Here is a 16,246-nt window from a genome sequence, read left to right on the forward strand (position 1 = left end):
TGCTAGTCTACAAGTACCCATAGTTAATTGTCATTCAGTTTCATTAGCATTCCTCCCTCCTTAGAGCAACTTCTCTGCTTCCCAGACAGTCAAAATTTGTGGGAGGGGAAAGTAATTTATAAGTGATTAAAAAATAGTACTGGAAAGAAATTCTAAATGTAGAGTTCCAGATTTGGTCATCAAAGGACCTTTTATACCAGGGAAAGATGATAGATACTCTAAATGAAAGGAACTTTAGAAAATATTTAGGAGATGAGAGGTATGCTAAAGATAAAAAGGGGTTATGGGGGTGGTGGTATATGTTTTAATAAAAAGGAGAAAAGAAAAAGATCAAAGAGACAGAATTATGATAACTGATCTCAGAGAAAAGGCAGAGCTGCTTAGCCCCCACTTTGCTTCTGTTTTCTCTGCCAAGAATGATCTGTGGACTGGTGCAAAAATGGCTAATCTGGGATTTGATATCCAAGATAACTTAGGAAAAAGTAAGAGAACATCTAGGGGCAGCTAGGTGGCGCAGTGGATAAAGCACTGGCTCTGGATTCAGTAGTACCTGAGTTCAAATCTGGCCTCAGACACTTGATACTTACTAGCTGTGTGACCCTGGGCAAGTCACTTAACCCCCATTGCCCTGGGGAGGGAGAGAACATCTAGTCACCCTGTATGAGTTCACATCACCTAGCCTAGAAGAACCACCTCCACAGACTCTACAAGCAAAATTCAACAGGTTGGTATTCCAATACCCCATATTTCTCATCTATCTTGTCAGAGCCACTAGAAAATACTAATATAAAGTGCCTTCATTAGATAAATTCCTTCTAGGAGAGAATTAATATATTTTATTTAAAAGTATACTGTCATTCACAGAAAGTTTTATTTGTAGAAAAAACTGATTGAGGTATAAGTAACAATTCCATTTGTAGTTTTAAGCCGATTTTTAAAAATTCACAAAATCTAAATGATTATTGCCAATACAATTAGCTCCACTTTTATCCATTCTATCCTTCACATATGAATTGATGTATTAAAAGGATTGTTATTTTCAGGATTTGTATCAACTAATGAAACACTTTTGGGAAATCTATTATCATCAATGGAAAATCACCTGTTGTTGAAAGTCATCTGACTACTTAAAGTATAGTCTGTGGTCATAGAAAAGATTAAATTAAAAACTTTTGGTTCTCTAAAGAGTTTTGCAACTGGGAATCACGTTTTTTATAATGAAACTTTCATTTCCTTGTTTTTTTACAGATGTATGGTCCATTGCACCCATTAGTGAAATGTGGGCTTAAAATACAATTATACTATGCACTCAAACCATTCTTAACAATTTTCAACTTTAAATGAAAAATTTTGGAAACATAAAAATGTTAAAGATATTATCTATCCTCCCTCTTTATCATTTAACTTGGTTTTAAGTCAGAATTATACCATACTCAAAAAATAAAAATTTACCACTTGAAATTAGGTCTGTGAAGAAGCATTCCAAGTAAGTAAAGTTTCATATGACCTCCACTAAAGTGATCCTGATTTGCTTCAACCAGGGTAGAGGTGAAAAACTAATAAATTTTAGTATACTGGAAAAGCTTTGAGACCAAAGGAAGAAAAAAGCTAAATTTGAGGGGTTTCCACATGATAATTATTTTAGCCACAAAAATTAATAAACTGTGTTCTAAGGTATGGAGAGATTTGTGAATTTCTTTGCCAAGAAAACTCCAATGGGGTCAGGAAGAATGGGACAAGACAGAAACAACTGAACAACTCATCTTCAATGCATCTGTGTCATCACTGATGTGGGTACTACCTCTAAGTATGCAGATCACAAGTTACCTAGACCTTTTCATCCTGTGCTTTCTTCTTTGTTCTCTCAAACTTTCCTCAATGGTTCCACCCAAAATTCTAGATTAGGAGTTCTTAATTTGGCGTCTAACCAGATTTCAAGGGTTCAGTGAACTTGGATTTTCACTAACTTCTAACTGAAATTGAGCATTTCTTCCATTATGAATGTAGGCAAAAAGATTATTGAATGAAGCATTTATTCTTGGTATGTGCAAAGCATTGTGCTAAGTGCTAGGGATACAAACAGAAAAATAAGATCTCAAAAAACTCACAATGGGGAACAATTTAATGGGGAAGAAAACACACAGGGAAGGTTTCAGCTACAAGTCAGATGTAGAGGTCTGATTGTCCTTAGGGTGCAGCAGAGCACATGTCAATGTCTCTTCTTTAATGTTACTTTGACTGATACTATTATATCAGGTTCTATTGGACAACACCAAAGACTTGGGTGGCAAGAGACTTTGGTAGCTATGGCTGTGGCACCTGCAGAAGCAGCTGCCAGGCTCTATCCCTATAAGGGCTGCTTCCCAGAGTGATGGCTGAGGGGACTGAGGTAAAAGTAGGGGTCCTGAGCTGTTTCCATAAGGATCTGAGTGGAGATGGTGGTATGATTTGCCTGGCATACACTGCTTCCCCTCTCTACCTCACGGTACTTTGCTATTATTCAGAGAAGAGGTCCACTGGTTTCACCAGACTGTCAAAGAGGAACACAAAAAAATGCCCACTCCAATTTGATTCTGGATCCACTTCACTGTCCATCTTGAGGAGATTATGCTATATTATTCAATAACCAATATTACTATGTAATTCATTCTATTCCCCCTTTTGTCAAATCCCCATTTCTCAGTCTAGCTCCAAAGACAACCTCTCAGTCTGAATCATAAGCATATAGAATAATCATTCCTAGTGCAGGGGCACTTGATAAAGAACCAGCTTAGGCTGGGCCCCTTGTGGATGGGGGTCCTTTGGTCCTTTTTTCTTGTTAAAGTTAGAGATGATCTGGTCTCCATGGGGAAACTAAACTGGGATGGGGGAATCCTGATTGAGATGATTGTACTTTTCTAGCCAAGATTACTAGAAGTAGCTGATACCCATCAAGCAATTAATATTCCTTAATTGCCAGAGCAATTAGACAGCTAGGTGGCACAGTGGACAGAATATTGGGCCTGGAGTCAGGAAGACTCATCTTGTTGAGTTCAAATACAGCCTTAGACTACATGTGTGACATTGGAAAGTCTCAGTTTTCTCATCTGTAAAATGAGTTGGCAAACAACTCCAGTATGATTGACAAGAAAACCCCAAATGGGGTCAAGAAGAGTTAGACATGACTGAAAAAACAAACAAAACTGCCAAAGAGGGGCATGATCAGCCATACCTGAAGGTCAACCCACTTTTCCCAACTGCAGACTAATCCTATCACCCTAGGATTACTTAATATCTCCCAAGGAGGAAGTAAATAGGAAGGAGCTGAGATAACTCTTAACTAACTTCCTTATTAAAATGCCTACCAATTGGAATCATCTTACCTTTGCCAGGGGAGGTCCAAAAGATATAGTGACAGGTCAGTCAGAAAGAGTCTAGTAACCCAATTTATTGGTTATTGCTAGCCTAACTAATAAACTGATCATGCTTAGGTCCCTGACTTTTTGGCTGAGATGGCCAGCATGACCCATTTTACCATCACTGTTAATAATGTGTTATCTTGCCTGGAGAAAACTTTTACTTTGCCACAATCTCAAGTTACTTGTCCAAGAGTTTATATGTGTATGTCTATCATGTATGTATACACACATATACATATATATGGAAGCAGCTCAATTGGTTGTCCACCCAGTTGGATATCAAAGTCTAGATAAGACATTCATCTATTTGGTTTTTCTCTGGAGATTGCTATCTTATCTCCTGTAAGAGGTTGTGAATCTTTCTGCATTATTCTGGGGTATGATGCAATCAGTACAATGTCATCAACCAACCAACAGGAGCATCTAGAAAACTTCCATCTATGAAGAAAGCCTCTTCAACTTGAGTTCTGCAGTTGATATCCTTTGTGATAACAGCAAAATCAAGCAATTAACAAACATTTATTAACTACATGCTTTGTGCTATGCACTATGCTACTAAAGCAAGCCAGCTGGCGACACAAAGTCATTGATAAAGGAGTACAAGATAAATATTGAATTTTTAAAAGTTATTAAGGCACCAGCCTTGGATTCAGGAGGACCTGAGTTCAAATCCAATATCAGACACTTGACACTTACTAGCTGTGTGACCCTGGGCAAGTCACTTAACCCCAATTGCCTCACCCCCCCCCAAAAAAAAGTTATTAAGGGGGAAGGGTACTAAGAACTGTAAGTTGCCTCTTGAAAAAGGAGGCACCTGAACTGAGCCTTGAAGGTAGGTAGGGTGTTCCAAGCAGTATAGGTAAGAATAATAGAAACAACAAACACAGAGTATATGTGAGGGAAAAATTATATAATAAGCCTAGGATGATAAACTGAAAATAGCAAAAAAAAGTTTATATTTTATCCTAAAAAGTAATGGACAGGGGCAGCTCGGTGACGCAGTGGATAGAGCACCGGCCCTGGAGTCAGGAGGACCTGAGTTCAAATCTGACCTCAGACACTTAACACTTACCAGCTGTGTGACCCTGGGCAAGTCACTTAACCCCAACTGCCTCACTAAAAAACAAAACAAAACAAAAAAGTAATGGGCAAGCACTAGTTTCTCAGGCAGAAGTGCTATGATCCAGCTTATACTCTAGGATTATCAATTTGGCAACAATATGGAGGATGTATTAGAAAAGGCACACACTTAAGGACCAATTAGAAGGCTACTGAAATAGTCCAGGTGAGAAATAGCAGGGTGCTGGATGTAGACAGAAGAGGATGGATGCATACAAAGATGCTGAGGAGATGTAATTTACAAGACTTGACAAATTGATTAGATATGGGAGGGGAGTGGTAGTGAGAGTAAAAAAGTCACAGATGACTCCTAATTTGTAAACCTGGGTACCTGAAAGAATGATGCTGCCCTTAACAGAAATAAGGAAATTAGGAGCAAAGATGGGTTGGTGGGTGGAAGATTTCCCTTCCTGGTTTTGGACAAATTGAATGAGATATCTACAGGCCGTTTAGGTATAGATGTCATGAAGATAGTCAATGAATGATGCAGGAATGGAGCTCAAGAGAGGGATGCAAGCTGCAAACTTGGAAGTCATTTGCATAGTTTTGCTATAAGCACTTATTTTAAAAATGCAAATCTATTCTAATATATGTTTGGAAATACTAGAGAACTTGAGCATAACTCAAATTTTATATTTGTTTATATGTGACTGTCTTCAAAAATAGTGAGAACAGAAAACAGTACCATTTTACAAAATTCACAAGCTGCAACCCTTCTAACTCCTATTTCCACAAGGAAACTTCAGGTCTCTTCCCAAGCAAAGTAGCACATGTATCATATATCTTCTTGTGAAGTAGGAACTGTAGGCTCAACAGGCCTGACTGACTCCTACGTCCCCTGCCCTACCTTCTACTATGGCTAAGGTCCCTAGTCCTTGAATGGCAACTCACCAAGGCTCAATTTTGCCAGACCCTGCCCTGTGAGTACCAGAACAAAGGCTGAGAAGTAGTCCTATTTATGTATTTCTCAACCATTTGACATGCATAAAACTCTGGTACCACTTTTATTAGGTTCCTTCTCTCTCTCTCTCTCTCTCTCTCTCTCTCTCTCTGGGTGAGGCAATGAGGGTTAAGTGACTTGCCCTGGGTCACATAGCTAGTGTCAAGTGTCTGAGGCTGAACTTGAACTCAGGTCCTCCTGAATCCAGGGCTGGTGCTTTATCCACTGCACCACCTAGCAGCCGCGGGTTCCTTCTCTTTAAAAAAAAAAGTGTCACTCAAGTTTTTAAGTGTTGTGCCCTTAACTCTACTTTCCCCATTAGCCCAGGGGTTTTTATGGACAATTTTGCATAGTACAGTAATTTTTTAGTAATGCATACGTCATGTATAGCAGAACTGATTGTAACTGAATCCATGGAAGATGATGGGATCACCAAGAGAGAAAAGGCAGAGGATAAGGAGAGGGCCCAGAACAGAGCCTTGAGGAATACCTAAGTATAAGGGAATAAGGAGTCGAATGATAAACCTACAAAGGAAATCAAGGATTGCTCCAACAGTAAGAAGGAAAACTCTTTTTGCAAAGGGAATAAGCATTCATATAGTACCTACCATGTAACACTCTGCTAAGAGCTTTTTACAAATATTTCATTTGAGCACTAATGATGAAGCATACCATCTACCTCCAGAGAAAAAACTGATATTGACTGAATATAGACTGAAGTATACTATTTTTCACTTTCTTTCATTTTGTTCTTTTATTAGTTTTCTTTTTTTTGTTTTTTGTTTAATTTTTATCAAGCACCTAGAATGTGTAAGACATTGTACCATGTGATACACAGGTGTCATCTTAAGGTTACACTCTGATGAAATTTGCATTTGAAAAAATAACTCCCAATATAAGGCTGTATGTGCTAAAAGCCCCAAAGTGGCCCAGACAATTAGTGTTATGAGAGATTCCAAGGAGTTGAGAGTGGTCAGGGAAGGATGGCAAACTTTTTCTAAGTTAAAAAACAGCATTGTACCTGCTGGGTCATATTTTATTCACTACCTGATGTGCAGAAAATGGGGTAGGGGGTTTGGGTAGGGGTAAGGGTTTGGGAAAGGGGTTAGGGGTCCTTAGGAATTCCTCTTTAAAGAATTACACCTCTTGCACACAAAAGCAATAGAATAAGATAGTAGTTTATTCAGGGGCAGGGGAAGGGAAACAATGAGAGAAATCCTTGGACTTCTCATGGGGAGAAAGGCATGGCACAGAGTGTGGCTCTGAAATACCAATCTCTAGAGTTTTCTTATACAAAATGACTAATATTATTTCATTTGATCCTCACATCAATCCTGTGAGGTAGATACTATTATCTCCATTTTACAGTTGAAGATATTAAGGCAAACAGAAGTTAACTATCTGAGACTGGATTTGAACTCAGGTCTTCCTGACTCCATACCCAAAGCTCTATCCCCTGTGGCATAAACTGGTCACAAAAACTCAAGAGAAAATACAGGAAGGAAAACTCAACAGTGACAACAACCAAAGAGGTCAAGAAGTATAATGACTGAGAAAAGCTATGTGATTTAGTTTTAAAGAGATAAAGAGTGACCTTGAAAAGAATAATTTCAGAAGTAGTAAGAATGAAATATTGCAAGGGGGTGAGAAGAATGCCTTGTTTGATAAATAAATAAAAGGACTGCAAAAAAAAAAAATATTTCTACCTCTGTACCTACCAAGTAAATATATGATCTTAACATATGCATGGGGGGTACCTTGTTGGAATCATCAAGGCTATTATGTTCTATGAAATCAATTTTTTTAAAGCCCACTATCGTGGGATATTACAACTCTTATCAATTAAAAATATTTAAAATAATTCCTTCCCATATGGCGTTTCCATAGGTTGTGGTTCTAAATTCAGTCAATGGTCTTTTTGTTCTTTAAAAAAAGAAATCAAGAAACTATATATTCTTTCAAAGCATTTATTGTCCCCCCTGTTCTCATGTTCTCTCTAATACTAAAAAAAGAAAACCTTTGGAAAAAATATGTGCAGCCAAGCAAAGAAAATTCCCACATTAATCATTTTCAAAAACATATGTCTTAAGATCTTAAGTGTTATCCTACTAGGTCTATATCCCAAAGAGATCATAAAAAAGGGAAAAGGACCCACATGTACAAAAATATTCATAGCTGTTCTTTTTGTGGTAACAAAGAATTGAAAATTGAAGGGATGTCCACCAATTGGGGAATGGCTAAACAAGTTGTACATAGTATGAACAATACTTTGTGATGATCAATTGTGATAGACTTAACTCTTCTCAGTAATATAATGATCTAAGACAATGCCAAAAGACTTATGGTAGAAAATGCTCCGCACATTCAGAAAAAGAACTATGGAGCCAGCATGCAGACTGAAGCATACTATTTTCACTTTTGTTGTTGCTTTTTTGTTATTGCTCTTGTTTATTCTTTCTTCCATTTTTTCTTTTGTTCTGATTAATGAGGAAATAATGTTTAACATGATAGTAATGTACAAAAAATTAAGTGTCATCAACTCTGTCAGGAAGTATGATTTATCAATGTATGGCTATTACGAAACAATGAGAAAGGGCTATTTTCTCTATCAAAGAAAATCATTTTGAGATTGGAAGAAATAGAGCAAAAATGGTTTCTAGGGAATTAAAACCCAAGAGAAGTAAGTAGTACTTCTCACTACTTACAGTAAGTAGCACCTATTTCAATAAATTCAAGTTACCAGATTTGAAATCATTATATCTGGACTATCACATTCAATTTTGGCATTTATATTTTAAGAGGAACACTGACAAGCTGTATTGTGTCCCCAAAAAAGTGGTTCAGGATGGTGAAGGAGCTTAAAATTATTACATATGAGAAAAACTAAAGGAGAGAAGGGAGAACATGATAGCTCTCCTCCTGAATTCAGTCATGTAAAAAGATTTAAAAGTGGCTTTAAAAGTTGCAGAGAGGGAAGTTTCAAGTCAGACTTCAGAAAATGCTTCTTATAGATTGTTTTTGGGGGGGGGGGTGAGGCAATTGGGGTTAAGTGACTTGCCCAAGGGTCACACGGCTAGTAAGTGTTAAGTGTCTGAGGTGGATTTGAACTCCTGTCCTCCTGAATCCAGGGCCAGTGCTATATCTACTGCACCACCTAGATGCCCCCAGAAAATGCTTCTTATGGATCAGAGCTGCTTCCAAAAAGGAATGGTTTGCCTGAAGATTTCCTGGATTTCATCAAAGGAAAACTAAATAACTAGTTGTCATTTCAACAATGAAGTGGAACCTAGCTAAGTACAAAGGCTTATCACCTGATTAGTTATTGGATGCTGAAATTGAGGGGCCAAAAGGATTCAGAAGAATTTCTACCATGACCAAGGTGGATTGCAATCCACATTTTTGGATAAATTATTTGCATAAACTATTAACTTTGTTTAGCAAACTTTTCTGCCTTCCCCTCAAATCCCTACAAAGAAACTTCAGGGTCGATGATGGCATAACAACAAATCCTGAATTGATAGAATCCAAATTAATTTCAATTCTGTGTTATAGGCAGGTCCATTTTTAGAAGACTGAATTTACATTTACTTCAAAGATACATAGGAAGACTTATATTGAATTAAATCACAAAGACAGTAGATCCATAAGAATGGTTGTTGTCCTTTATGCTTGAAGAGGACCAAAATGACATCAAGATGTTGGAGTCAAGGTACAGTATGTCCTAACTGTGGCTGAGCAGAGCAATAGGAGCTCAGAAGACTCTACCACAGGTTGGACACAAACAGTTCCTATGAACATTTGGAGATTCGATAAGAATATACACCCAGTATATGTAATGAATAAAACTGAGTAAATCAAGATATCACAGTGCAATGAAGATTAAATTCAACACATATCTTAGTACAACCCTGTTAAAGTTTAAGCACACAGCATTCCTTTCTTTTAACAAAAAATTACAAATGTATATGTTGTCATATACTATCATTAGCAATACTTTGCGTAGGTTGGGGTTTTTTTTTTTGCTTATTTGCTTATGTTCTTGGTTTGTGTGTTTATATTTGTATGCTACATTAAAGCAAAACTTCAATAAAAAATGCTCGTCTCATATTTTACAAAATTATTTGCTTTTAATTCATTAGCTTTACAAACTTTCTTTTTAGGCATTTAATAGCTTTGCTAGCTTTATTTCCATTATCAAGACATTTTACAATCCAGAAGAGTATAGTGTCATCTGCAAATTTCAAAATTCCCCAGGTAAAAGGACAGTCCTGGGAGAAAAGGGCAAGAACCAGGTATGCCCTTATAAAGTGAAAGCTGAGCTATTCGTTTAATTCAGGCCTTCCCTAGCATGTAGAATACAGTGGTAGGAACATAAAAGGAACTCAAAGTTGTTTGTTGAATGGAAACAGTTTTTGCTTGAATAGCCTATTTAATTGACAATTCTACAATTCACTTTACTAGTGCAAACCTACCCTTAGTTTTGCATCTATCATAAAGAGAAATAAGTTTCCATTCAAACTCTGGGTTCTGTCTCTTCACAATCTCATTCTTTTAGAAAGAGACCATTAATACCAGTTAGTTATTAGAAAATTCTACCTTCCCTCTAATAGTTAAAATGGGACAGACAAAATATTTTAATATCTTAAGGATACAAAACATAAGTTTCTGAAACAGAAGAATATCTCAGTTTGGAAAAAAAAGGAAAAATCAAATTCTTACTAAGCATTAATTCCCCAATTTTAAGTTACCATTAACGAATAATTTAGTAGCAAAAGTTATATGGTTGCATCATGATTTCAAAACTTAGAACTTAAGAGGACTTTTGACAAACTAAAATTCACAAAGAAGAATCCTTTTTCTCATAATTAACAACTCTCAATTTTCACTTTGTTTTTTTCCATCATAAAACACTGTCCATCTCATAAAGACCTGCTACTCAGACAGGAGATCAGATATAAATCCCAAATGCAGTGCAAAAGGCTTCTATTTGATTACAATACAACATGATGTCATGTATCCAGGACAACTGAAGCATTATGGTCTCTTAGGGATAAAACTGCCTCTTGGTCATAGATTTAGGTGACATGGCATGTGATCTGTTGGAAAAAATTGCATGCAGCTGCAGTCTTAAGGAAAACAACAAAAAGGGACAAAACACAAAGGGGTCAAAGTGCTGTTTTCATAGGAAAACTTTAAAACTTTTAAATGGGTAACAAACTATAATCATTTAAAGGCAGAATACAATTTCAAAATTAATTTCATTTTGATGTTAATGTAGTCTTCTTGCTCCCAAAATTTGGTTAAATACTCTTAGAAATGTAAATATTTAAGCCAGATCTACCTAAATAACTTCTTTAAATCTTAAAGGAAATCATTCTTAGGAGATTAAAAAAAGTCAAGGTGTAATCAAGAATGACTCTCACTGGAAAGTTAAGAAAAAATAAAACCCTGGAATTACAGAGTGTGTGGAAAACAACTCTTGAATTCTGTGAAGATTTGATTTACTGGCAAATATGTAAGAAAATTAGAAGCTCTATATTATTTATACACCATGTACTATGTTCCCCTTTCCAAGTTTTCAATATATTTGTCATATTCACTAGTTTGAGAAGTGAAATAACTAGGTATTTGAAGTAAAACATGGTGCTGAAAATCAATAAACATCAAAAAAAATAGGTAATATTATTTAACTTTAATTTTATAGAGGGCACTAGACTTGGAATCAGGAAGACTTAAGTATAGACAAATCTCTTCAAGTCACTTGCCCCTGCTCTAGTCACTTCATCTCTCTGAGCCCTTGAAGATCCATTTCCAGATCCAAAATGTCTGATTCTAGAACCTATTATGGAGAAAAGGGAAATAGGGTAGAAAACACCCTATAAGGGCTGGAGACACAAAGGCAAAAAAAGTTCGTGGTCTCAGGAAAGCAATTTTATATAAAATGGCTCTTACATTGTCAGCAAATTCTTCCTATCCTATAGTGGGAGCATAGGTAATTCAAAAAGCATCATCACAAAACATGCAGACCCCAATTTAAAAAGCAAAAACATTTTCTACTAAGAAACATGGTTGGGCAGCTAGGTGGCCCAGTGCATAAAGCACCAGCCCTGGATTCAGGAGGACCTGAGTTCAAAACTAGACTCAGACACTTGACACTTAGTAGCTGTATGACCCTGGGCAAGTCAGTTAACCCTCACTGCCCCACCAAAAAAAAAAAAAAAGACTGAACAAGAAACATGGTTGTTTCTAATATTTTTTGCTAAGCATACTGCTATAGAAACTGAACTTATAAAATTCTGCTATTATCTAGAAATTTCACAGTAGTATAAGATTAATCTGCAAATTATAAATCATAATTGGCAAGCAAATCAGAATTAAGAATCTCTATATTTTTAAACTGTTGCAGCAATCCATACAAGCCTCAAATAAAAAAAATTGTTTGTTAAAAGTGGTGAAAAATTAAAAGGATAAAATGCTAATTATCCTCATCACTTACAATGAGAAGGATTGCTTGCCTGTTATGTGCTTCAAGTGATATAGGCACTAGTTAAACTAGCTCTGTTCTCTGACAGATAGCTTTCAATGGCACTTTAAAAAAATAATGTGTATAGACAGAACAAAGTTCATTTCAGAAATGTAGAAGTCAATGAATCTAAGGTACTAAAAAAAGTACAAGGGTAAATTCTGTTGGCACTTGAGAATAGCCACTGGTATTTCTTGTCATCAAAATTTATGTGTAATATAGTTTCAATGACCTTGAATCTTTGCCATAATTACAGTCTGTCATGCAGTCAAACTCTACAACCAATTTTTACTCAATTACTTCATTATATTACTGCCAGAAAATAAGCAACTATTTTAAATACAATAATGATCAGAAATAAATTTAATAAAGATAGAGGACACTTCATCTTATTAATAGCATTGATCTTTTTTGTAATGCTTTAAACAGAAATAAGACAAACTTCAAAAGCAAAAGGAATTTGCTTCTAGAAATTCTAAATCACTTTACTGAATTTTACTACTTGACAGCATTCAACCTATTATTTCCTAAGCTCACCATAAAGCAAAAAAGCCTATTTAGATGCAATCCCATTATAACATCATGTTTAATTTAAAAGGTGATAGTTAAATCAATCCTACTTAAAATTCAATTAGCTCTAACCCAGTACAATTATCTAAATAAAATAAGTCTATTATTGCTCCAAATATTAATGATGTGATAATCAGCATGAAATATCTAGAATTTTTAAGATAAAAAATGACAGCTGTCTTTATGGACTAGCTAGATGTAATGTAGCCATACCTTCAACTAGTAATAACATTTGTATGTGTAACTATACACACACACACACACACACACACACACACACACACACACACATGATCTGCAGAATACTTTGAAAACTCTCCCAAGGCAGCTAGGTGGCGCAGTGGATAGAGCACTGGCCCTGGAGTCAGGAGTGCCTGAGTTCAAATCCGGCCTCAGACACTTGACACTTACTAGCTGTGTGACCCTGGGCAAGTGACTTAACCCCAATTGCCTCACTAAAACAAACAAATGAAAACTCCCTCAAATCCTATTCTAGATCTCCACGATGTTGGAATAACTAGTATGTGCAGTCCTACCTCATAACCAGGCTTCTAACACAGCCTGTTTTTTTAAAGTTGGAACATCCATATTCACTATGACAATTTAAGTGAGGAAGGGCTGTGCAAGGTCAACAACCTCACTCTTTGCTCTACAGCCATATGGGTCCAGTGGCAAAACATAGATCAGGATGACTGGGGATGGTGCTGGATGTTTAAGGTAATTGGGGTTAAATGACTTGCCCAGTGTAACCGTCTGAGGTGAGATTTGAATTCAGGTCCTCCCAACTTCAGGACCAGTGTTCTATCCACTGCACCACCTAACTGCCTCTCTAGTACTAAGCATATATTCCAAGGAGTTTCCAAATACACTAAAATATTTAATGAAGCATTTTTTTGTGATGGCAATGAATTAGGAACAAAGTAGATGTCATTCAATTGGGGAGTGGAGAAATAAATGATGGTACATTAATGTAATGGAATATTACCATGCTATTAGAAATATGAATACAGAGAATCATAGCAAGATGAATTGATACAGAGTAAAGTAAGGAGAACCATGAAAACAATATAAATAATAACTTCAACAATTTAAATGGAAAGGACGAAACACCACAAAAACAACTGAATGTGAATATTACAAGAAACAAGTATGACTCCAAAGAGGAGAAGACATTTCCACCTCCCCACTCCTTTGCAGAGGGGGAATATCCAGAGGTATGAAACACTGCATATATTTTTAGACTTTTCAGTGTATAGATTGGTTTTGTCTATTTTTTTTCCATTAAAAACATTTTGGTTTTGTATGGGTAGGTTCTCTGAGGGGTGAAGGAGGATTCTGGAGATAAATAGGTGATGCAGAAAAAAACAACATGGTATAGCAGAAAATTAGACTGGAGTCAGACTTGGGTTTTAGGCCTGCTTCTGCCATTAACCCTCTGTGATGACTCTGACAAATTAAAACTTCTCTGAGGCGGGAGGATGTGCTTGTCCAAAATCTTGTATACATTTTTGGATGAGGTTCTGTATTAAATGTTTTTACTTACTCATTTTTCTTAATTGTTTTTTTCCCCTTTGGGAAGAATTCAAGCTGAAGGAAGAGTGGGAGATGACTGTTATATAAAGACAAAAGGGATCAACAAAACATTCAAAGTAAAATTAAGCCTAAAAGTAAAACATTTAAAAAAAATAAAAAGAGAGGGGAGAGAAAAAAAAATCACAGTCCTTCAGAGCCTCAAGTTTCCTCACCTAAAAAATGCAGGACTGGAAGAGAATACCTCTAAGGTTCTTTCCAGCTCTACAATAATCCAAATGCTAATCAGAAATAAAATTCAAATACTGACTTTCTTCTAGGATGACCTATATCCTCTTCCTAGTTGAAATTAATCTTTCTCTCACCTTTCTCACAGCATCTTATCTTTATTGTCTCCTTTGCATTTGGGATTATATTCTGGCTTGCATCACAGGCATTTGAATAAATATCTTATCCCTCTATTTCCCCATTAGATTGGGAAGCTTCTTAAGGATGTTTGAAGTCTGAGTTTTATTTCAATTTTGCATCTTCAGCACCTATCCAGTGTCCTGCACATAGCTGGTACTTCCTGAAGTGATACACATATAAGAAACAAAGATTTTTCTTAAAAAAACTTAAGAAACAAAATTGAGAAGTGTACTACTGAAGACCAGAGTAGCTGACTGTTGTATGCTCAAAGTTCAATTGACAGAGAGGATGCTGGCAGATGACATTTCACTAACTATATCAGTTCCTGGAAGTATGAGAAAATAATGGGTTTTGGAAGGCCCAAAGGCCCTAGCTCCGAGGAGACTGATTGGATTAAGATTAATTGGACTGAGGGGCAGCTAGGTGGCGCAGTGGATAGAGCAACGGCCCTGGAGTCAGGAGGACCTGAGTTCAAATCCAGCCTCAGCCACTTGACACTAGCTGTGTGACCCTGGGCAAGTCACTTAACCCCAACTGCCTCACCAAAAACAAAACAAAACAAACAAACAAACAAACAAAAAAGACTGATTGGATTGACTGACTTCTCTGCTTAACTCATTTAAAGTTAATTCAATTAAAACCACACCTGCCTGGCCCTCAAGAGGGTGTGAACTCTGACCAACACAGGACCATCCTAATGGATAACTAATGGATTTAAGTGATCCTAGCCAATTAGCTTGAAGCAGTGTGTAAAACCACCTCTCCTCCAGACACAGAGAAAGCTTCCACTCTCAGTTTGGCTCTAGAACAGGCTGGTAGTGGAGGACTTAGAGGAAGAAGCAGGCCAGGCTGGAATTCTAGGCTAGAAAGGCCTTTTCTTAACTTACTAACCCAGGTGTTCTCTTTTTACTAATACTTGGTATGCATTAATAAATGCTTAATGCCCCAAAACTGGTGCTAAAGCTTCTAATTTATAAGTAACAAATACATTAGAAACCCCAGCTAATTTTCCCCAAACTTGGGACAGAAATAAGGCAACCACATTTAATTTTACACATCACAGAAGGCTACAGGGACCTTCTCATTGAGATCCACTATCACACAAAAGAGACTGCTTTAACTCTACATAAAAAAACAAAGTACGTGTTTCTGGGTAATGAGCTGCACATAGACAAAAAGCTGAGCCCAGAGGGCTATGGAAGAGATCAGCCTAAATGGTATTTAGTAACTTTTGTTGCTTTTTTTATGTTCTTAAACTGTCATTAATGTTAAAACTCATCTTTTTAACACTATTATTTTCTCAGTAGTAACTACATTGAATATGACTACATCTAAAGAATTATAATTGCAGGTGAAAGGGCAGCTAGGTGGCACAGTGGATAGAGCACTGGCCCTGGAGTCAGGAGTACCTGAGTTCAAGTCCGGCCTCAGACATTTGACACTTACTAGCTGTGTGACCCTGGGCAAGTCACTTAACCCCAATTGCCTCACCAAAAAAAATAATAAATAATAACTGCAGGTGAAGCAAAGATCAATGAAAAGACATAGTAGGCATAAACAGGCTTCAATATATAAACTGGGGATATTTAACCAAGAGAAGAATTAGAGGAGTCATGATAAATATCTTCAAATAATTGCCTGATGAGTTTCATGGGAGAGTAATTGAATTTCTTTTGTTTGACCTTAGAGGGCAGAACTAGGTGCGGTGGGCAGAAGTTTCAAAGAAATTAATTTAGGACTGTCATGAGGAAAAATATC

General features: G+C 36.6%; 1 protein-coding gene across 6 annotated transcripts in view; it reads right to left on the reverse strand.

The window, feature by feature from the left end:
• The window catches only part of FOXN2 (forkhead box N2), a 70,987-nt gene that overhangs the window by 41,858 nt on the left and 12,883 nt on the right, over positions 1-16,246 (reverse strand). The window lies entirely within an intron of this gene.

Source organism: Dromiciops gliroides, chromosome 2, assembly GCF_019393635.1.
Source record: "Dromiciops gliroides isolate mDroGli1 chromosome 2, mDroGli1.pri, whole genome shotgun sequence".
In the NCBI taxonomy this organism is placed as follows: domain Eukaryota; kingdom Metazoa; phylum Chordata; class Mammalia; order Microbiotheria; family Microbiotheriidae; genus Dromiciops; species Dromiciops gliroides.